This window comes from Notamacropus eugenii, chromosome 5 (assembly GCF_028372415.1).
Source record: "Notamacropus eugenii isolate mMacEug1 chromosome 5, mMacEug1.pri_v2, whole genome shotgun sequence".
Lineage (NCBI taxonomy): Eukaryota > Metazoa > Chordata > Mammalia > Diprotodontia > Macropodidae > Notamacropus > Notamacropus eugenii.
This window is the reverse complement of record NC_092876.1, coordinates 211,156,165-211,178,821: the sequence shown is the minus strand read 5'-3', so window position 1 is coordinate 211,178,821 and position 22,657 is coordinate 211,156,165. Positions and strand designations below refer to the sequence as shown.

At 37.0% G+C, this 22,657-nt stretch overlaps 1 long non-coding RNA gene across 3 annotated transcripts in view; it reads right to left on the bottom strand.

The window, feature by feature from the left end:
- Window positions 1–15,613, bottom strand: part of LOC140505729 (uncharacterized) — a 147,637-nt gene extending 132,024 nt beyond the window's left edge. The window contains exons 1-2 of one of the 3 annotated variants that reach the window (XR_011967636.1): window positions 9,729–15,613; window positions 1,853–1,958 (exon numbers count right to left, since the gene is read on the bottom strand). This is a non-coding gene — a long non-coding RNA (uncharacterized lncRNA). Of the gene's footprint in view, window positions 1–1,852; window positions 4,767–9,728 lie in introns of those variants that run through there. The other 2 variants (XR_011967635.1, XR_011967637.1) reach the window with 2 other exon arrangements.
- Window positions 15,614–22,657: the final 7,044 nt, after the last annotated feature.

Genomic DNA, 22,657 nt, shown 5'->3' with positions numbered 1-22,657 from the left:
TTCAGCTTGGTTTAGCCTGTCAAGATGGCTTACCAGGACATGACAACAGTGCATGCTACAACTTCTTGGGGCCATAGGTGAGAGCTATGTGTCAGGAAGACCTTGAAGGTGAATAAGCAGCTTTGAAAGGGGCTCTGTAAGCCCTCACAGCAGAGGTACTAGTCCTCCTTGAATGCTCCATACATCTCACAAGACCACTCTAGGGTGTGATGTTCATACATACTTATTTAGATATTGCCTCTCATAATAAATTGTAAGATCCTTAAGGGATGGTCTTCTGCCACTTTTTTTTATTCCCAGTGTTTATGCTAACCACTGTCTACCACATAGAAGGCACTTAAGAAATATTTACCGGTGGACAATAATCCTGAAAAGTTGACGATATTATTATCACTAGTTTACATGTGAGGAAATTGAAGCAAACAGAAATTAAGTGATTTCTCCAGGGCCATAAAGCTATTAAGTATCTGAGGCCAGATTTGAATGTACTGACTCCAGGCCCAGTACTCTATCCATGACTCCATCTATCTGCTTCAAGCAGTTGTTAACTAATATCTGTTCTGTTAGCAGAATATATACTTCTTATATGATTTTCCGAAGATCACATAAATTTCAACCTGCAAGGGATCTTAGAGGTCATTTAGTCTAACTCATTTTATAGATGAGGAAAGTGAGGCCAACAAAAATTATTCATATATGAATAGATGTGATTTTATATCATGACTTATTCAGCCATGAGTAATAAGTCTTAGTTGAAATTGTTATATTGGTAAATTATATAAAGAATGAATACTCAAAATGGTTTTGCGTAAGTAGATGCATAAAAATCTTTGTAGAAATGAATTTAAGCTAGGACTTCTTAACTCACATATTAGCAAAATACATAACACATTGTTTAGGGCAATGAGCAATATATTTGAAAAATAAATAGCATTATACTCCCCTGATATTCTTGTTAACTGATGGATGTAAGGAGTTCAGAAGAGAACTGAAAATTGTGAATTTCAGACACCATGATGTTATGGCAGATAATAATATAATATTATTGATTTAGAGTTGGAGGTCACCTAGTACAATCCTCATTTTACAGATGAGGAAAGTAAAGTGAAAAAATATTAAATGACTCATTCAAAGCCAGTATTCAAAGCCAAAACCTATGACTCCATGATATAGTAGAATAAGTACTAGAATTAGGGACCTGGGTTCAAAATCCTGGTTCATACTCAAAAGGCAAATGACCTTGGCAATCCAATGCACCTCACTGAGCCACAGTTTCTTCATCTATGGGAAAAAAAAGGAGGTTGGGCTAGATCGTGTCTATACTCCTCTTCAATTCTCAGTCCATGATCCCATAACTACAGTGTTTTTTCTTCAGTTTGTAACAGCAGGCAAAATGGGATTTTTTTTTTTTGTTTTCTTTTTGGAGTTCAGCTTCCCAGGCTCAGGCTAAATTTTGAGCATCTGAAGGCTCAATCTGCTTTGAACCCTGATAGTTCACAGCTATGTTGAGTTATATCGATTTCATGTCTGTGGACTCTGAGCCAATCAGGAGCCAAGTCTTTGTTATATATGCTGGGAGGTTGGTATTTTACTTTGGGGGCTCACTTATTTGAAGGATCTTGTGATTCCTTGGTCAATACTCTGAGTGGCTATATGTTCAGACCCACCCGACTGTTCACTGGATCCAGGGATGTATGTAACATGTATAGCAATATTGCTTTGATTCAGGCAGTAGAGCCCTTTTTGTGGGTCTTGACTTCTCTATTTACATTTTTCTCTATATTGAATATAATTTTAAAAGATTGTTGACCCCTTAAACAGCTATCTTTTCTAGTAAAGCAGATCTACAAACCTCTGCTAGCTGCGATCCGGGACATGCCAGTGTGGTTGCTGCTACACTGTTCTTTTCCGTAAGTAGGTGTACTGGTCTGTGGTCCATCAGGTTTGAGATGTTTGTCCTGTACAAAGGATGGGGATATTACAACAATGATTAGATGATCACCATGCAGCTATGTTAAAGAGAGGCTTCCTTTTTTGTTATTGGTTGGATCCGATGAATTCTAAAGTCCCTTTCAACTTGAAAATTCTGAGATTCTGTGTTTCTGGTGCTCAGGCAACCTGACCACCTCAGTTCAAAGCAAATCAGAGGGTGCATTGGGAGTGTGACTGGTTGTTGCTGAACAGGTATATATGAAACAATGAACCAGAAAGATTTTACAGTTCAATCTTATTTTGCTATGCTGATACAGACAGAGAGGTTCATGAGTCTAAAGGTAAAGCATCTAATGACAAACTAGAAGAATATAAAGCAGAAGATTTAGGCAGAAGTCATAAGGAAAATAGGCTTTGTAATAAATGCAACTAATTCAATTCTCATACTGAAGTCAATGAGGTTATTAAAGGATTTTGAGATTGAAAATGATATCTCCAAAACAAGAGTCAGCTAAGATCATCTCATCACTGAGCCGCAACAGACTTTCAGAGGTTATTTAGTCCATTCCCCAGCCTCTTGGCAAGCTTCACTTAATTCATTCAACACAGGCTGATCTTCTCCTGCTCTTAGAAGTCTCTAGGGAAAACTGTGAATTCTGCATTACAGATCTTTCAGGAAGTCATTGCTTATATCGAACAGTTTAAGCCAGTTATTTGGTTTCTGTCTTCATTTATACAGGAGCATATTCATGCCCCTATCTAGTTTCATAGAAAACGAGCTATTAAAATGAAAAGTCATTTTCCAAATGCAGACATACTCAGACATTTTGCAGAGGAAGGATCCCTCATTTTCAAAGAAACATAAATAGAAAATACCCTGACATTATACCATAAAGACCACCCTGCCCTGATTTCTTCTATTTGTGTTCCTTTCCCCAATCAAATGTGAACTCCTAAAGAGAATGGACTGTCTTGATTGTCTATTTATAGCACTAGTCCTTAGTACAATGCTTGGCACATGGTAATTAATAAATATTATTTTAATTCATTCACAGAATTCTTGCAGTAAAACCTTTTAAAAATCATTTAAATGCCCACTACTACAGTAGAAAATACTTTAAATCACCACAATTGCAAGGGAGATTATATTTCAGCTACTCGTTTCAAAGAAATAGAAATTAAGGACCAGTGAGAGATCATGGGATCATAAATTTAGGGCTGAAAATGCTGAATGAACTCATTTAAAAAAGATGATGAAACTGAATCTCAGAGAGGTTAAATCACTTGCCTGAGGTCGTACAACTAGGAAGCAGAAGATTCAGGATTTGAAAACTGGCCCTTTCTTACTGGATCCTTTTCTACTGCTTGGGAGTTGCCCTAAGTCACATATGGAGTCAAGTTAAGTCAAGTCAAGTCATAGAACTAATATATGACTGATTTTATTGACCATTAAATTCTGTGCAACCTGCTTACACTAAAGATCAAGCTCCCTAAGAGAAAGACCCCAAGGTCAGCAGTGTATGTGTGTTTCTAAACAGGATACCAAATGAACTCCTTTGAGCTTACGTAGAAAAGCAATCAATGAAAAACATGAAATTACTGGGAAACTGGAAGAGTGGAAAAAGGGGAAATAGCGGTTTCCTTTCACAGGCAATCTCCAGTTTAAGAATGGCATGGGTTCTAAATGTTCAGTGTTTGGAATTTAGCATACATTTTATTGCAGAAACAAAATTATACATGGTAGCTAAGTATTCAGGCTGGCTCACTTCACCCAAAATGTACCTATGGAGATATATAGATAGGGAAAGGGACTAGATGGGTGATTTCTTTCACATAGGGAACTTCCAAGCGAAAAAAAATCCTTAAAACCTAAAGTTTTAAAATTTATAAGTTTAAAAAGAAGTTTCCCCTAATATTTACTAGGACGTAATGAGCTGTACCTACATCTTTGTTTTTCAGCAACCATATCATTCTCCTGATTCTTAAGTTGTCCAAACTTTTCACACCTTTCAAGATGAAACATGGGGTAAGGTATTGAACTTGGAGACAGAAAACCTGGATTCATATCCTGACTCAGACAACCATTAATGTTATAATCCTGGACAAATCATATAATGTCTCGGAGCTACAGTTTCATCACCTGTAAAACTGCGAAAATAAAATTTCCACTAAATGCCTGTTGTGAGGAAAGTGCTTCAGAAACCTTAAAAATAAATCAGTGTCATTAGAAATCCTAGGACAGGTACAAGTAGTGGGACAATATGCATACACTTTTCCTCAGTAATGTAGCATTCATTTAGTACATTAGGCCCTCTACCTCTTTCCAGGGTTTTGGAGCAGGAGGTATCTCAAACATCCGTTATGACTTGAGGACTGATAAAGAACTTTTGGCAAATGGGTCACCAAATCCACAGGCACAGTGACGTTTAACTTGGGCTCACACCCACAACTGAATGTTCCTCAGAAGATAGAATTTCTAGTTAGGGCCTTACAAAATCCCAGCCCTGACTCAAATCCATCACTACCCTATCTCCCAACTGAATCCCTTGAACTGCATCAAAGGACTACTGGAGTTCCAAGAATGCAGATTGAAGAATGTAGTTCACATGAAAGCAAAAATATCTATTTTCATTGATGATTAGGGCTAGTGGACACAAGGATTGAAGAAGAAGATGACTTAAGAATTTACTTCAGTATTTCTGGACTCCAGCCTTTTTCTTGTTTTGCATTTTCATAATTGGACAAAAATATAACAATGGTTATTTCACTTTCTCAAAAGAGTTCAAAAGTACTTTAAGTTTTAAAAGATCTATTTATTGATTATCTATTAATACATCATCTATCTTCACATATATATAGATAGATAGATATTCATATATAATATACATATTTGTGTTGCTGCTATGCAACAAAAATAAATGTTCCAATCTTGTTAAATAAAAATACATAACAGTAAATGCTTATAATAATTTCCACACTTGGGGTCTCATAGCACTTAGTAAAAATTTGCTAACCTTCTAGACAGGTTTGTTATTGTTATAGTCAGCTATTTAACTGATATATCTAGTTTGAAAGGCAGTGAAGATTAACTCCATTGCATTACTATCAGAAGTCATTCTTTAAAAGGTATAAACAATCCTTACAGACTCATTTTAAAGTGGTGGCAGGGATTTCTCAAACTTAAGGGTTCAAAATTCAATATCACATACAGAAAAATTATTTAAATGCATAAATAAAAAATCCATAAAATCACCATGTGCCAGACTTGGGAAGTCGATGTTTACCAGGTAGATAATCACCAATACAAACTATTAACCATGCCATTTAAAACTGAAGGCAATTAGTGGCTCAGTAACCACAAATATTCTCTTGACTAAGTTATAAAAATGGACTGTATGATAAGTATAACAATAATAATAATAACTGACATTTATCTAGTGCTTACTATGTGCCAGGTATTGTGGAAGAAATCTACTTTGAAGTGTTAGATACCTTGAAGACTTTTAATGAATCTATGGTACCTTCCCAGACAGCCCAACATTTACAGTGAACGACCTGCATGGACATTCAGCAAGTGTTAACTAATGAATATTAATGGACAGGGGAACTGCCCTACCTTTCTTTTCGTGTGAAGAAATCAGTCATTCTGTAGTTCTTAAAATGACATTCAAAGTTAAGATACAAAACTCTTTCAAACTCCAGATTTTTCACTTATCATAAACACTCTAAGGATGCCTTAGTCATGTATTTTTGCCCGAGTAATAAAGGACAGCACTGGAAGCCTGGGGACTGTGCTCTTTCTGTTCATTTGTGAATACAAGAAAAAGGAAGAAGGAACTGAAGAAATCTACGACTTTATACAACATGATAATCCTACTTTGGAATAAATGCAACGTTCAGAAAATGACAGTGACTTCCAAAGACAGGGACAGTGTTCTATGCATCTTTGCATCCCCCAGAGAGTCTTGGCCATAGGATTTATTCAATAAATATTAGTGAATGAATAAATAAATGAAAAAAGGAAGCTATCATCACCACCTGGAAGCCTTTCTGTCCTGCACATCTCTGACATCTCCTACTCACCAAGTATCCTTCATTTATCAAAAGAGAATTAGGTATATTCCTCCTGGACATGGCATTTAGTGAATATGATACTTCACAAGACTACAGTACTATCCAGAAGTAAACCACGAAGATTCAATCGGTCTAGAAGTTACAGTTAAACTAGACAAAAAGACAACAGAAAAAAAGTGTTGTCATTTATACTCTCCTCTCTCCTCAAGAACCCATAAGCATAGAACTTATAAGAGAGAATATGGACAGTTTGCCCTCCTTTCACTTCTCACTTCTTATGTTCCCTTCCCTTCTTTTTCTTTGCTCTTTCAAGACTTCTCTTTTCTTTTTTAGGTGGTGAAATTAATTGGGAAGAAAAAGTAAAATAAAGTAGTCAAAGTCAGTTAAATTTTCACTTCCTTTGTGCAGTGTATGTTGATGGCTTCACTTACTAGTGCCCTACACTCCCTCTTAAAATACCCTCTCACATATACTTGACATTTACTTGTGGATGTGTTGGTTGTCTCAGTATAATATAAGCTCCTTGTGAGCAGTCAGTTAGACAACTAGAATTTATGAAGCACTTTTATGTTCCAGACACTATACTAAACATTGAGGATACAAAGAAAGGTGAATAAACTGTTCCTGATATTAAGAAATTCACAGTCTAATGGGAGAGACAACATGCAAACAGGATGCAACGAGGATCTGTTGTTCAGTTGTTCAGTCATGTCCAACTCTCCAACTTTTCTTGGAAAAGATACTGGAGTGGTTTGTCATTTTCTTCTCCAGATATCCAGGCAGGATAAATAGGAGTTAAATAAAAGACAATGGGCACTAATGTAGAGGGCTAAGGGGAGTGTGAGTCCCGTGATCAAGGCCATAGCTGAGGCAAAGCCTGTTCCCATGAGACCTGTGCTTACACAAACCCTGGCAAAAGCTCTCCATGACCCTGGAACTTGATGTTCCTGCAGATACTGATGTTCTTGCAGAAAGTTGAAATTGGGCCTGGGAACTCAGGAACTAGCTTCAGGAGCAAGAGGCTTTGGGTACAAGGTCTTGGATGAGTCATGGGATGGTGAAGTAATGAGATGAGCTCAGCCTGCACGTGACTGTGGTTACAGCCCTTAAATACCCTGACTCTCAGCTGAATAAACAGATTGCTCTCTGGCTTTCCCACCTGCCCCGGATCTTTCTTCTCACCACTTACTGAAGCACTCCTCAGACGCTAGTATTTAGGGTGGTTGGGAAAAGCCTGCGAAAGCTCAAGGTTTAACTTAGACTTGAAGGAAAAGGTATTACTTCACTTTTTACTTTGTATTCACTTTGCATGCCTGTCACCAAGGACCTTGCCTGCCACACAGTAGGTGCTGAATAAATTTTTGTTGAATGGAATCAGTGTCTGATTGGTAAAAGAATTCTCTTGGGTTACTCTTCAAATAATTCTGCATCTACCTAAGTGCAATAACTTACTAAGTGCTTTTAAATGATTGAATGACTTAGTTTATATCAAGGAAAAGGCTAAAGGAAAAAGAAATTGAGGAGATAAGGGAGAAGTCATATTTAAAATTAGTGAGGAAGATTGAGAAAGGAAGAGTGAGCTATAAAGAGTGGAGCCATTAAGAAATCCTATATTCTCCACAAGTTTTAAACTCTAAGGATGCCAAAACCTAGATGTGGAAAATTCATTCAATGGTTTCTGATTGAGGCAAGATTTTTTTTTCCCATTTACACGTGATTTCTGTAAATTTCATCAAAAAGCAAAAGTTCCTTCAAACAGCATCAAGTACACAATTGCCTAACCATAGTTTAAGCATCTATCTAGTTGAGCTGCAAATGAATCTGCTCCTCCTTTGGCTGTCCTTAAAATTACTACACTAGCAGTGGTAAGAGTTTCTAGACTTATAGTTTTCTCTTCATTATCTAGCCGTTATAAGACACAAATGGAGAAATAATTCAAATGAATCAAAGAATTTGAAAGTTCGAAGACCTAAGTGGCTATCTGGTCTAATCCATACCTGAAAAGGAATCTACATTTGACACAGTCCTTGAGTGTACACTTCAAGAACTGCAAGAAGTAGGAATCAATCACTTCTCAAGCTATGCCTGTTCTCCTTTTGAATACCATAAAGAATTTTTTTCGTACAACAAGCCTAAATTTTCCTCTTTCTACTTTTTTAATATATAATTTACTTATTTTTCTGTTCTCAATATTCTCTTCCATGAGAATTTGAATTCAAAATTTTTCCCCATCTCTCCCCACCCCTCCACCCAAGGACAGCATACACCCCATCCACCCCTTCTTCCAGCCTGTCCTCCCTTCCACCACCCACCCTTCTTCCATCCCCCTTCCCCTCTGTCTTCCTGTAGTGCAAAACAGATTCCTATACTCCATCGCCCATATATCTTAATTTTCAGTTGCATTCTAAAACAATTTTTAACATTCATTACCAAAGCTTTGAGTTCCATATTCTCTCCCTCCCTCCCCACCTACCCCCAATGAGAAAACAAGCAATTCAATATAGGTTCTTATGTGTAACAATGCAAAGTACTTTCATAATCATCATGTTGTAAAAGATCAACCACATTTCTCTCTGTCCCATCCTGCCCTCAATCTATTCCATTCTCTCTCCTGACCTGTCCTCCCACAATTGTGATTGCTTCTGATCATCCCCTTCCCCTTGTATTATCCCTTGTATTATCCTTGTATTGCTGTCCCTTGTATTATCTTCCCTCTCCTATCCCCTTCCCACCTGCCTTCCTGCAGGGTAAAATAGATTTCCATATCCATTTGAGTGTGTGTTATTGCTCCTTAAGCCAAATCCCATGAGAGCAAGGCTCAGTCATTTCCTTTCATCTCCCCCCTCTTCCCCTCCACTGTAAAAGTTCCTTCTTCCCTCTTCCATGTGAGATGATTCACTACACATTCCACCTCTCCCTTTCTCCTCCTCCCAGTATTTTCCATTCAATAGTAAATTTTATATTTTTTAGGTATTCTCCCTTCACATTCAGCTCACACTGTGCCCTATGTCTATGTATATATATGTATACATGCATATATATGTATATATATACAAACATATACACATACAAACATATATACATACAAACATATATACATGCTGCGGCCAGCACAGTCCAGCAGTTCCGGGGCAGTTACAGGACTTACAGAGTGAGGACGAAAAGACAGGCGAGACACAGCAGTCTGAACAAGCTGAGTTTATTTTGGACATACTGAGCCAATAAATCAGGGGATCGGGGTGCTTAAATAGTAAAAAACCATAAGGAGAGTAATTGAGGCACGAAACAAAACAGATTGTGATAAGTAGAAAAGGAAGCCTCAAGGCCTCTTTATCACAATGTTATCCTGTACAGCAGGGGCCCTGATTCCTGGAACTTCAACACCCGAATTCAAGTATGTGCACCTGAGAACAATATATCACTTAACTTCTCAAGTCAGCTACTCTCCCTTGGAGGAGGGGAACTCTTGATAAGGGGCTCTTTCAAACCCCTCAAGGTTCTCTACATCTACAAATACACACACACATACCCACATACATATATATATATATATATATACCTACACATATATACATACATACCCATACCCGCCTACATATATATTCCCTCTAACTACCCTAATACTCAAAAAGGCCTCATGAGTTAAAAATAACATCCTTCCATGTAGGAATGTAAACAGTTCAACTGAAATGAGTTCCTTAAGTTTTCTCTTTCCTGCTTACCTTTTCATAGTTTTCTTGATTCTTGTATTTGAAAGTCAGTTTTTCTATTCAGCTCTGATCTTCTCAACAAGAATGCTTGGAAGTCCTCTATTTCATTGAAATTCCGTTTTTTCCCTTGAAGTATTATACTCAGTTTTGCTGGGTAGGTGATTCTTGATTTTAATCCTATCTCCTTTGACCTCTGGAATATCATATGGCAAGCACTTTGATTCCTTAGTGTAGAAGCTGCTAAATCCTGTGTTGTTCTGATTGTATTTCCACAATACTTGAATTGTTTCTTTCTAGTTCCTTATAATATTTTCTCCTTGACCTGGGAACTCTGGCTAACAATATTCTTGGCTACAATATTCCTAGGAATTTTCCTTTTGGGGTCTCTTTCAGGAGGTGATCAGTGAATTCTTTCCATTTCTATTTTACCCTCTGGTTCTAGAATATCAGGGCAGTTTTCCTTGATAATTTCTTGGAAGATGATGTCTAGACTCTTTTTGATCATGGTTTTCATTTAGACAAATAATTTTTAGATTATCTCTTCTAGATCTATTTTCTAGATCAGTTGTTTTTCCAATGAGATAATTCACATTGTCTTCTCTTTTTTCATTCTTTTGGTTTTGTTTTATAATTTCTTGGTTTCTCAAAAAAATCATTACCTTCCATCTGCTTGATTTTAATTTTTAAAGAACTATTTTCTTCAGTGAGCTTTTGAACCTCCTTTTTCATTTGACCAAGTCTGCTTTTTAAAGCATTCTTCTCCTCGTTGGCTTTTGGGACCTCTTTTGCCATTTGGATTAGTCTATTTTTAAAAGTGTTATTTTTTTCAGCTTTTCTTTGGGTTAACTTTAGCAAACTGTTGACTAACATTTCATGATTTTCTTGCATCACTCTCACTTCTCTTCCCAATTTTTCCCCCACCTCTCTTACTTGATTTTCAAAATCCTTTTTGAGCTCTTCCATAGCCTGAGACCACTGCATATTTTTTGAAAGTTTTGAATGTAGAAGCCTTGACTTTGATGTCTTTCTCTAATGGCATGCTTTGCTCTTCTTCATCTGAAAGGATGGAAGAAAATATCTTTTCACAAAGAAAGTAACCTTCTATAGTCTTATTTTTCCCATTTTTGGGGCATTTTCCCAGCCAGTTACTTGACTTTTGAGTCCTTTGTCAAGTAGAGGGTATACTCTAGGGACTTGTAAGTTCTCAGTTTTCCAAAGTGGCACAGGGAGAGAAGTTACTCCTCTCCTGGCCTGCACTCTAGTCTGTGAGTAATCACAAGCACTTTTTTCTGAGAAGGGTTCCCTCTCCATAGCCACTACCAGCTCCACCATACCAGTGCTCCTTCTCACCCCAGGACCACCACTCTGGACTGAGATTCAGATCAGCAGCTCTATTCTCCCAGGGTCTTTAGGCTGAGGGCTCCAAAAGTGGATGGTGCTACCACAGTCACAGTCGCTGTTGCTGCCCTGGAGCCAGGGCTGAGGCCAGACTATGCTCCCCTCTCACCCAGGTGAAAGAGTTTCTTACTGACCTTTGAAGCTGTGTTTGGCATTTGTGGGTTGAGAAATCAGGGGACCACAGCTGCTACCAGTGATTCTGCGCCCTGAAGCCTGCTCCAGTCTTGTCAGTGCCATGTGGCCCAGACTGGGCTGTGCTCCACTCTGAGCCTGGTGCAGTAGATCTTTACTGTCAGCCTAGAATTTGTTTAGCATCATTTTTACAGGTATTTTATAGGCTATGAGAGAGCTAGAGGAGGTCTGTCCTTCTAATCTGCCATCTTGGTTCTGCCACCCTTTCCACTTTCTAACCACTATTCTTGGTTCTGTCGTTTGAGTCCAAATGGAATAAGTCTAATCTATCTATACCATAGCACCTATCATGTCTTTCCTGAATCTTATCTTCTCCATGCTAAAGTTCTCTTAAATGATCCTCTTGTGACATAAACTCAATGTCCATGGCCCTTATTTTTTGTGTTAAAAGTACCCAAAAGTCTTTTCTTACAACTTCCTTAATGAAGTATCTCTCCAGTGTTCTTTACCCTTTTCCACTTATATGTTACATCTTCTCTTTTCATCTTGAAATCCCTGTACTCTCCAATCTCCATTCAAAAGAAGCCTCTTCTACAAAATATCAACTGTTTCTTTCCCCGCAGGCCTATTCTCTTAGTTTTTCATCACTTTTCTCTCTCAGATTGCATTTCTTAGGGAGTAGGAATCAGCAGCCTTAGAAAGGGTAAAATCCCTGATACCTAAGGGTAAGCTGTCCAATCATCTCTTAGGTCATCTTATACCCTCATGTGAAGATACAGGAAAAGAACAAGCAAGGCCTTGAACTCAAGCCCCAAGTGTCTTGGCCCAGGATTAGTTGAATTTCTATGCTACAGCAACAGCACGTACTTAACTTTGTTATTCTTGACATTGTTCCTGTGTTTCTATAACCTGCTATGGTATGAATTAACCTGCAGGAGCCTGAAATGTATAAAAGATTACTTGACTTGAAGAAAGCTATCAGGGTCTTAGAAAATAGTCCATTTTACCTCCCAACCAGTTTGTTATTGACTACAAATGACACTACTGTTCTCTGGGGGAGGAGAAAAAACAAAAATTGCATTTTTAGGGGTTGAACTAAAGTAAAAAATGTGATAGTTTTCCAGAGCTGTTTTCCCCTCAAAGATTCTTTGCTTTCTCTTACAAGGAAAACCCTTTAGGAAAAAGGAAACCAAGACCCCGTATATCCCAAAGATCCTGGAAATGTTAAATAACTACTCTTGTAGTTAATATGTAGATACTCTATTAGGCAGTATTTGGAGATTAGTTTGTGTCTTTGATAGATTACATGCATCCCTCTTAACAGTTCTTAAATGAAGCTATTATGGGTGGGGAGGCAGGGGCATTGTCACCCTGATACATTTATTTGATCATATCCAGTATCACCTGTTTGTGGGGTTTTGCTTTTTATAGTGGTTCATGGTGCATTTAGGTTAAGATTCTCCTTCATTCTCCTGATTGGAATTTATAGACTAAAAATAAATAACAGATGGCAATAGCACTGCAATCATACAGAGTGCCTAATTCTTCATTAACTGTTGAATTCTTAGAGACTGTGTGCTTAAGGTTATTATCCCAAATATACCAATTGTCTTAATCTTCTTATTAACTGAAGCTAAGAAGCCTCAGAGCCATCATGATAGCTAAACCAGAAGTTTCCAAAGCAAGTCAGGTATTTCTAAGATGCCCGAAAGTCCTAGATTTTCCCAGTATAATGTAAGCCCATTAGAAGGCAGTGAATATGTTGTTTTTCTCCTTATAGTGCCAATGCCTAGCATAGTGCCTTGTACTCACTAGGCACTTAATAAATGCTTGTTAAATTGAATTGAAATTGATTGGATCGGATTGAACTGAATTGAAATTAATTGAATTTAATTGCCATGAACTAAAATTCCGCCCCCCCCCCCAACAGGGTTGAATCATAACGCCTAGAGAGCAATTAGAAATTAAATAATCTTTTAGGCTCCATGTTCACTCATACTTTGGTAGAATGGATGAAAGAGTCTTTCTTTCTCTTTTTTGTTCTTCCCTGCCCCTAATTCAAACACAATTAAATTAGAGCTAGAAGGACATTTGAGGTCATTTTGTCCAACCTTTCACTTAATAGACAAGAAAACTGAGTCCTAGAGACTTTTTCTCAAATCCCATAAGGAGTAAGATGCATAAAAAATTTTTACCACATTCTTTTTTTTCATCCAGTTCCTTAATGGTTCTTTTTTAAAAAAAAAATAACCTTTTCTCTTTTTTTTTCAAATTCCTTTTCAGAAGTCTAAATCAATTATGTTCACTATTTTGTCCTTTTCACAAACTTTGTGCAGTTCCCCCTTATAAGTTTGCCATTATTTCTCTTTAGAAAAATCATGTTGCCTTCCTCCACCATAGGTCATTCCTGAACTGTTAGGGAACAGTAACATATCATTAAGAAAATTTGAGGTCAAGTATTATGGCTGTGGAAATCCTTAACCTAATGGAAATGATTGACACCAGCTCATGATTAACCATATCCTCAAAGGGCCAGAGCTTCTTGGATGATACCCAACTGTCTTACTCTCAATAATTCTCTGATAAAATTATTTTTGTGTCCTCTGTCTCCCTTCATTTTCTTTTTCTTCTGTTTTTGCTTTTCTCTGGATGATGCCTTTGAAAATTACAGATGACTTACAGCAGTCCCAGAGGTAACTTCCATTTGTTTTATGTAGCTGATCAGTCTTATCATTTCTGGCCAGAAGATTAATTGTATAATTGTCAACTCATCACTGTGACAGATCATATATACCACTAATCCTACTACTGTCAATCAATGCCTTCAGGATTCATGCTCCCCTCTCCAATTCCCTAAAACATTTCTCATGTACAGAGATTACATCAGAATTGGTTTTTGCAACATCTGCTATTTTCTCTCTGGTTTTCTGGCAAAGCTTTAATCATCTAGAGCTGTTGAGTTTTGTACTTTCTAAATGTTAACCTTTTTATTCCCCCCCCATCACCACCACCCCAACCTCAACAGATTTTCTTCAAGGACACTGTCAGTCACTTTTCTTTGCACACCTCATTTTCTCTTCACGCATTTTCTCCAGGGTGGTGTGATACTAAATGGTATGATATTTTGGTTTCCATTGCTTATCTTATGGTACCAACAGTATTAAAGAGCTAAGATTAGTATTAAATTTGATTTACATCCAGTGTGTTAGCTGTCTCATGTGCTGATAGTGCAGTTCATGAATTTCATTGTAAGTTATGTTTGAAATGGATATAGCCTTCATGATTGGGATAAGTTTGGGGTGTGGTTCTTTTATGAAAAATAAATGGGAAGTGTACCAAGTTCCAAAGCAATAGCTCAGGCTCTTCACTGCACCACTTTCATGTGTGTAGAAACCCCTGACTTCAAGGTTCATTATTATGAAAAATATTTTAATGACTTTATCAATATACAAAGGGGATTATTACAAAGGCAGTATTACTTTCTTTTAGAGGAATATGTGATCTAAATCAGAATAAAGACCACTTAGACTTACCAAATAATTCTAAAATAGAATTTTAGAAAACTTTAGTTCGTATTACATCGTGTTCATTGTTATTGTGTTGTTTTAGCCATGTCTGTCTCTTTGTGATCCCATTTGGGATTTTCTTAGCAAGGATACTAAGGTGGTTTGCCATTTCCTTCTCCAAATCATTTTACAAATGAGAAACTAGGCAAACAGGGTTAAGTGACTTGCCCAGGGTCACACAGCTAGTAGGCATCTGAGGTCAAATTTGAACTCAGGTCCTCTTTGCTCCAAGGCTGGTTCTCTATCCACAGCAACATTGTGTTCATAAATACACAAATCAGAGGTTTAAATCATTAGTTTCTTGAAAGTAAGAAAAGTGCTTAATATATGACCTCTGTGTATATAAGCATACACACACACACACACACACATATATACATGTATATGTATGCATATATGGCATATATGCATAAATGTATACATGGAGAGAGAAAGAGAGATGAATATGTGTAAGGTTTGTATAGTGCTAAGACATTATTTCCTTCCCCCTTTCTCTCCCATTTGAGTATCTGAGAAAAATAAATTGAATTTTATGAAATTCATTAGGTGGATGGACCTAATATATGTGCGTCATGGAAGAAAAGACACTGTAGAATAATGTAAGTTAAAAGAGGGATTGGAGGATTATATCCTCATTTTTCACAGGGGTGATGCACAATATGAAGACAATGGTAGACCCACTTGTAGGTCTATAGAATGAGAAATGTCATGACACACATTCTCTCTCTCTCTCTCTCTCTGTCTCTCCCCTTCTCCTCCTCCATCCTTCCTTCACTCTATCTCTCACTGTCTCTCTGTATCTGTCGGTCCTCTCTCTCTCTCTCTCTCTCTCTCTCTCTCTTCTCTCTCTCTCTCTCTCTCTCTCTCCCCCCCCCACTTTGGTGTCCCTGTCCTTGCCTCTATCTCTTTCCATATATACTGAAAGGGAGGGAAATGTTACCATAGAACCCATACTCAAAATTGTGAGTAACTGTTTAAAGTAACTTACACACCTTTAAGGTTATTTGCTTATTCAGGTATAACTGTTTTGTTTTCTTCTTTGAATAAAGCTTCCTTCAGTAATATTGTCAATCTCAGTATACTGCAGAGCTCCATGCATAGTTTCTTTTGTGGATCAGGGGACTGAATATTACTCTGAGTCAAAAAAGTGAGGGAAAAACCCCTGAGAAATTTCCCCAGGCCCTTAGTGCCATTAGGCATCTTTTGACCCAAGGATTATATATAGACATGAACACTCACAATTTGATGTACATTATATCTCAGGGGGAAATCATCCATAAATATGTTTTGAAGATGATTAGGTAGAAATTCTATCTCAGTTCAAATTATTTTGTTTATATTTTTCTCAAAATATTCTGGGAAACAGATACATTATGAAAAGAGCTTCATAATACTGTATCTGAGGCTATTTGTAATCCAAAGTTATCTTTGTTTGTACCCTGGTGTAATAATAAATAAAGATGACAAATTAGCCCTAACTAGGAGGCTTAATATAAAAACTGATTGCAAAGCAGAACCTAAAGGTTCAGAACAAGATGTTGACACTTATAAGAGATGAATGAAGTAATTATAATTTTAACATGATTTCGTTATTTTAACAATGTTTTAAAAATTTGAGTTCCAAATGATCTATTTTCCTCCCATCCCCTTCCTGTATCTACTGAGAAGGGAAGTAATTTCATGTTTGAAATATTTGAAAGTCAAAGGAAATAATATATTTGAATTAATATGTTTATCAATAATATATTTGAAAACATGCAAAACATCTCCATCTTATTAATATTTCAAAAAATTAAGAAAAATAAATGAGAAATTCAACTTCAATTTGAACTCAGAATTTATAAGTTCTTTTTCTGGAGGTGGAACATTTTTTCATCATGAGTCCTTTGAAATTATCTTATTGTTTTGATCAGAGTAGCCAAATTTTATCATTATTATAACATTGATATTATTGTGCACAAGATTCCCTGGTTCTTTTCACTTCATTTTGCATCTGTTTATACAGGTTTTACCATGTTGTTCTTGGTTTGTTTTTTTTTTTCTGAAATCACATCCTCATTATTTCTAATAGCAAAATAGTACTCCATCACAATCATATGCCACAACTTGTTCAGTCATTCCCCAACTGATGAGTTTCTCCTCAGTTTCTAATTCTTTTTCACTACAAAAAAAAGCTACTGTAAACATTTTTATAATATAGGTCCTTTTCCTTTATCTTTGTTTTCTTTGGGATATGGACCTAGTAGTGTTATTGCTAAATCCAAGGGTATGCATAGCTTTGTATACCACATGGCATGGTTCCAGATTGTTCTTCAGATTTGTTTGGACAAGTTTGCTACTCTACCAGCAGTTCATTGTCACTTCTGATAAATGTGAGGTGGTACCTCAGAGTTGTTTTCATTCACTAATCAATAATTTACTAATCACCAGTGATTTAGAGCATTTTTTCACATGAAAACAGATAGCTTTGATTTCTTCTTCTGAAAAATGCCTGCCTATATCCTTTGACCACTTATCAATTGAAGAATGGCTCTTATCTTTATAAATTTGACTCAGCACTATATTCAGTATATATTTGAGAAATAAAGCTTTTATTAAAGAAACTTGCTAAATCTTTTTTGGTACTGCTTCATTGCCTATGATACCTTTTAGCACAATGCAGTTTCCCTGATTATTTTTTTAATTAGATCTATTTTTGCTTTTTATGTGTCTGAGACAATGATTGCCATCCCTGACTTTTTTACTTCAGTTGGATCATATTAGATTCTGCTCCAACTCTTTATTTTCATTCTGTGTGTGTCTTTTTGTTTCAAGTGCGTCTCTTGTAAATAACATATTGTTGGATTCTGGTTTCTAATGTATTCTGCCATGCTCTTCTGTTGGGGTAATTATAATTGACAAAAGAACCAGAACACGTGCAGCTCTATTCATTTTGTCATTATTATTAACCTCTCTGGGACTCAGTTTTCTTTTCAGCTAAATAATGTCATTGGTGTAGGTCTGGAGTCCTTGATACTTTCTTTGTAAGATGTTACACTATTTTCAGTTTTTCCAAAGCTCTGAGATTACTTGAGGAAGATGAGGGTATAGCTGTTGCCAAAGAAGTCTCAGAGGCAATAGTAGTAAGAATACCAACAAACTGTAATGTGGAGGGACGGAGGATATGAGAAGGGCAGAGAAGGCCATAGTGTCTTTGACATGCTTATAGAATTCTCAGATAACTAATAGCTAGCACAGCAGCATGATAAACTAGGAGACAGCCCATGGTGCAATAAAGAGGAGAAAAAACACTGGAGTCAGAAAATCTGAGGCCCATTCATACCTCTTCAATTAACTAGTTTTTTTGAACCCGAACAAGTTAGTTAACCTCTTTGATTCTTTGTTTTCTCATTTGTAAGAAGAAGTGGTTGACTTTCATCTAAATCTCTATATTTCTCTCCTGTTCCTACATGAGCTCTATACCTTGAAGATGTTTCCTCTAAAATATAGTAAACATCCAAATAAAAAAATCTAGAGAATCAGTTGAATTAATCACTTTTCATCCACATGTTTGGCATTGTGTGACATCACTATCTAAGTGGTATTCTAGTCAGAAAAGACCTGTCACTCATATCCTTTAGATGAGATCAATGAACAATGAACTCATCTAGATTCTCAGTTGGGTCAATCTTTAAACCTTATTGGGAACCATCCTAGCATATTGGATCCTAGCATTTATTAATTTAAATACAAAAACACAGTTCTTGAAAAGCATCTAAAGCAATGGAATTAGAGGATACGTAAGAGAAGCCTAGTTGATTGTTTTGATGCATTTATAATGTCTCACCACAAAGGTGGCCGTTTCAAAATTAAAGTCATAATCTCCCAAACACTTAGATTGTTCCTTTTTTATTTCCTCATTTTATTTCCTCATTTATTGCTCCTACTGCTGCTCTTGAGTACAGCATTTTCCTATCCCTATCTAATGTCAATCTGGAAGCTCGGTATGTGCCTCAGTAGCACCCAGCAACAACAATTTTTGATTACCTATTTATTGTTTGTAGACTGTGTCAGAGATAGGCATGTCATCAAATGCTAGACATAATTACCTTTAATTAATTTAACATGATTCTTTAACTTTAGTTCCTGTAGGAATTCAAATGTGATCCTGAGATATAGCTATGGATTAACTATTTACCATCAGATCACAGAATAAACTTTAAGGTCTCCATTATTAGGACTATAGCTCTTTCCAAGGCAAGACTAAGCACAGCTTCTCAAATAGTTCTGAAAAAGACCATGTAGTCTTATCTTACTGGGAAAGCCAAATCTGAAAGAAGTAATTGGAGTTTCTGCTGCAGTGCAGGGCTATGCCTTCTTAACTTGGCATTTTTCTGATACAGTCCTAAGAAGAATATGCCAGCTCAAATAAAATTAACCTAAAGTTCAAACCAGGTCCTTGTATCATGAGCAAGACATTAGATGGTAAAACAGCTAGCATTCAGTCAATTCGTGACAAAGGAAAGAACTTTTACAAATATCATAAAACTGTGAATGCTGGAGGAGCAGATGATATTTTGCCACTTTTGAAAACCACCTCACCTAGCATTTTATGGTTTTCTTCCAAGATTCAAGATGATACAATATAACAGACAGTTTTTAAAAGAGAGGCTATAGTCTGTACATTTATCTTTAGCTCCAGGCATGTTCTGAAATCAGCCAAGAGTCTAGTTGAATTAATATGAAAGTTAAACTTAGATTTAAAATAAATGCTCTTAAGAACACATTGATCTTTCTTCAGACATATAGATCCACAATTACAGCATGAAAAAATAAAGGAACAAACTTGAGATAATTATTAGCCTCATGTTTCAAAATGAAAATCTGGGGGGAAATTCAAAAGGAAAACGAGAAGAAAAACCACTTTTTGTATCATAGATTTAGAGTTGGAAGAGACACTTAGAGGCTAACTGGTCCAAACTCCACCTCATTGCACAGATGAGGAGACTGAGACTCAGAGGGACAAAATGACAAGAGGCAAGACTTGATCTCAGGTCCTCTGCGCCTAAATCAAGAGCTCTTTCCACTGCTTCCGTGAAACAAAAAAAAAAATGTTCAGCAAAGAAAGAAATATTTTTCCAGTCATAACTCAGAAAAATTTTTATAAAGGGGAGGAAGGTCAAATCCCCACAGGCAATAAAAAGACATGTGACATTGATGGTTAAATATTTGGGCTCAAATTTACTGACCTGTAGATAAAAACCCAGTTAAGGAGTTTGAGTTAACAGAGTTAGTATGAGTTAGATACCAGGAATTCTAGTAGTAGGACAGCTATGTGGCACAGTGAATAGAGCACCAGGCCTGGAGACAAGAAGACCTGAGTTCTAATCCAGTATGAGCTGTGTGACCCTGGGCAAGTCCTTTAACCCTGTTTATCTCAGTTCCTCATCTGGAAAATGAACTGCAAAGGGAAATAGCAAATGACTGACTATAGTATCTCTGCCAAGAGAAGCCCAAATGGGGTCCTGAAGACACTGAAACAACCGAACAATGACAATTTTAATAGCCTTGTTTCCCACTGTCCCTTACATGTGTTCAGGGCTAGTTATTTTTTTAAGCAGTATAAAATAATTTATCAGGTTACTGGGGAGCATTCAAATTTGAGCCAACTTCATAGCCTATGTTGACCAGAATTATTTTCCTCCTGTAACAGTAATTTCATTTCTGCATTGGAAAAGTGAAATTTAATCCTTTGCCTTGTGAGTACTAATTTAATAAATGAAATTAAATATATTATGGTAGTAATTAACATTTATATTTTGGCTTTTCCTAGTTCACTCTTTCTCATGTCTCTTCCCTCTGTACCCGCATTGATTCAGATAAACAATACAGAAATTTTCTGTAGCTTTAAAGATAGAGAGAAGTATAAAGGAAAACAATCTCCTCCACTTGCATAGATAGAGTTGCCATTAGATACAACTTCTTCCATGCTTTCCCAGACAATTCCATAAACCTATAGTGCCAACATTCCTATGAAAATATGGAGGAGGATGGGGCTTTTGCTCCTATCTCAAAGATAAAGAAATGTCAGGGGATCTCTCCCTTCCTACCACTGGTGGAGAATAAGATTTCAAAGTACTTCAAAGCCCTCAGCAGACTCTGTATGGTGATAACCTTTCAGAAAGGCTGGATCATCCCCAGTTGCGCCAGAATTTCTGTACCTGCCACAGTCACCAGCTAGGGCCTGCTGTTAGGGTTGCTGATCTGTGCCTTTCAACTCCCAACTACTGCTCTTTTTAAGTGCCAGAAGTTCAAATAAGAGGATGAGGCCACAAAGCCAGTGAGTTTCCCTTACATACTGTCTTTTGTGTTGTAAAAATATTAGTGTGACTGTTTGTGCAACTTCTTTTCCAGTTGAGAATATCAGAATCTGGTCTATCTAATCCCCTCTATGTATCATTTCTCAGCTCATGGGATATGTAACAGACCCCCAAACAAGGTTAAGTTCTCCCTGCTATAACAGATTGTTATTTTAAACAAGGTCTAACACCATTGCCTAAAGCTGAAGAGAATGGGATTCCTCTGAAGTTTAAAGAAAAGACCAGCACTTTTTTGTCTGTTTAGGAGGTAAGAGACCTGCATAAAGTTGACTTGGTTATTCTTTTAATCCTCTCGACCTTAATACTGGAAAGGAAGAAGAGTGGTGCACAATAGTTTCTACTCCTTCCTATTACCTTTCATTCCTTATTCACTTTTTTAAAATGATGATGATGATGCCTGAAATTACATAATTACTTTCCAATTTTTCCATATTAGACCCTCTAAGAATGAGACTTCACTAATTATTGCCTAATGAAATATCTGGCATGTTGAAGCAATGCAGCCTGAAAATTGACAGTGACAATAAGGGTTAAATTAAAATAACAGTATTTCTAAATCCTTTTTCAACTTCTAAGTTAGTAAAACCTTTAGTTTAATTATCAAGTTAACAATCTGTAGTAGATTATTGGTAATCATTATAGTTTAAATATACTGAATTATACCTTTCAGAAAATTAACAGCAAGACTTTGACAACCGATTGGACACGTGCAATAAGAGAAAGTAAAGAGTCAAGGATAATTCCAAGGTTTAAAACCTGGATGACTGAAAGAATGACTTTTGACCTGGCAGAAATAAGAAGTTTGGAAAGGAAGTGGGTTTGGGGAGAAAGATCAGTTCAGTTTGGGGCATGTTGAATTTGAAATCCCTATAAAACATCTAGTTTGAAATATCCAATAAGCCAATGAGGATGTGTGGTTAGAGCTCAGAAGAGAGATCAAAGCTGGATATACAGATTTGGAAGTTATCTATAGAAAGAAGATAATTGTTGGGACTGGAAGCTCAATTCCGTGCGGACAGTCTCGGGCAGGTAAAAGTGGGACTTCTAAATCTTAGAGTCTTACGAGGCCCTCCATGAACAGCGGGGGTTCGAGAAGGTCAGACCGAGCTAGCTCGGCTAGCTCGGGTATTTCCGCCTCTCTCCCGGAGATACCTGATGGGTGGAGTCTCCCTGCCCTCGAGGTCGTCCCGGATTGGAGCACACCTAGTTACCTAACAGCACGGTATTGAGATGCAAACTGTGTGGCTGAAGATTAAGTAGGATTGAGGAAGCCTAAAAGCTCTCTTAGCACGTGTGGAGCCAAAGAGAAAAGTAGGGCTCCGCTTCTTTTCTTTTCTCTCTCCCCTCCCCCTCTCTCCCCGCTTGTACTTCTACTTCCAATCCCTTAAGCTTAGCCTCCTTAGGAAATCTCCCCCTCTTCGTCCTAAGAAAGAAGACCCCCTGCACTTGTAACCGAAACCCTGTAATAAAGCTCAACCCCTGTTTG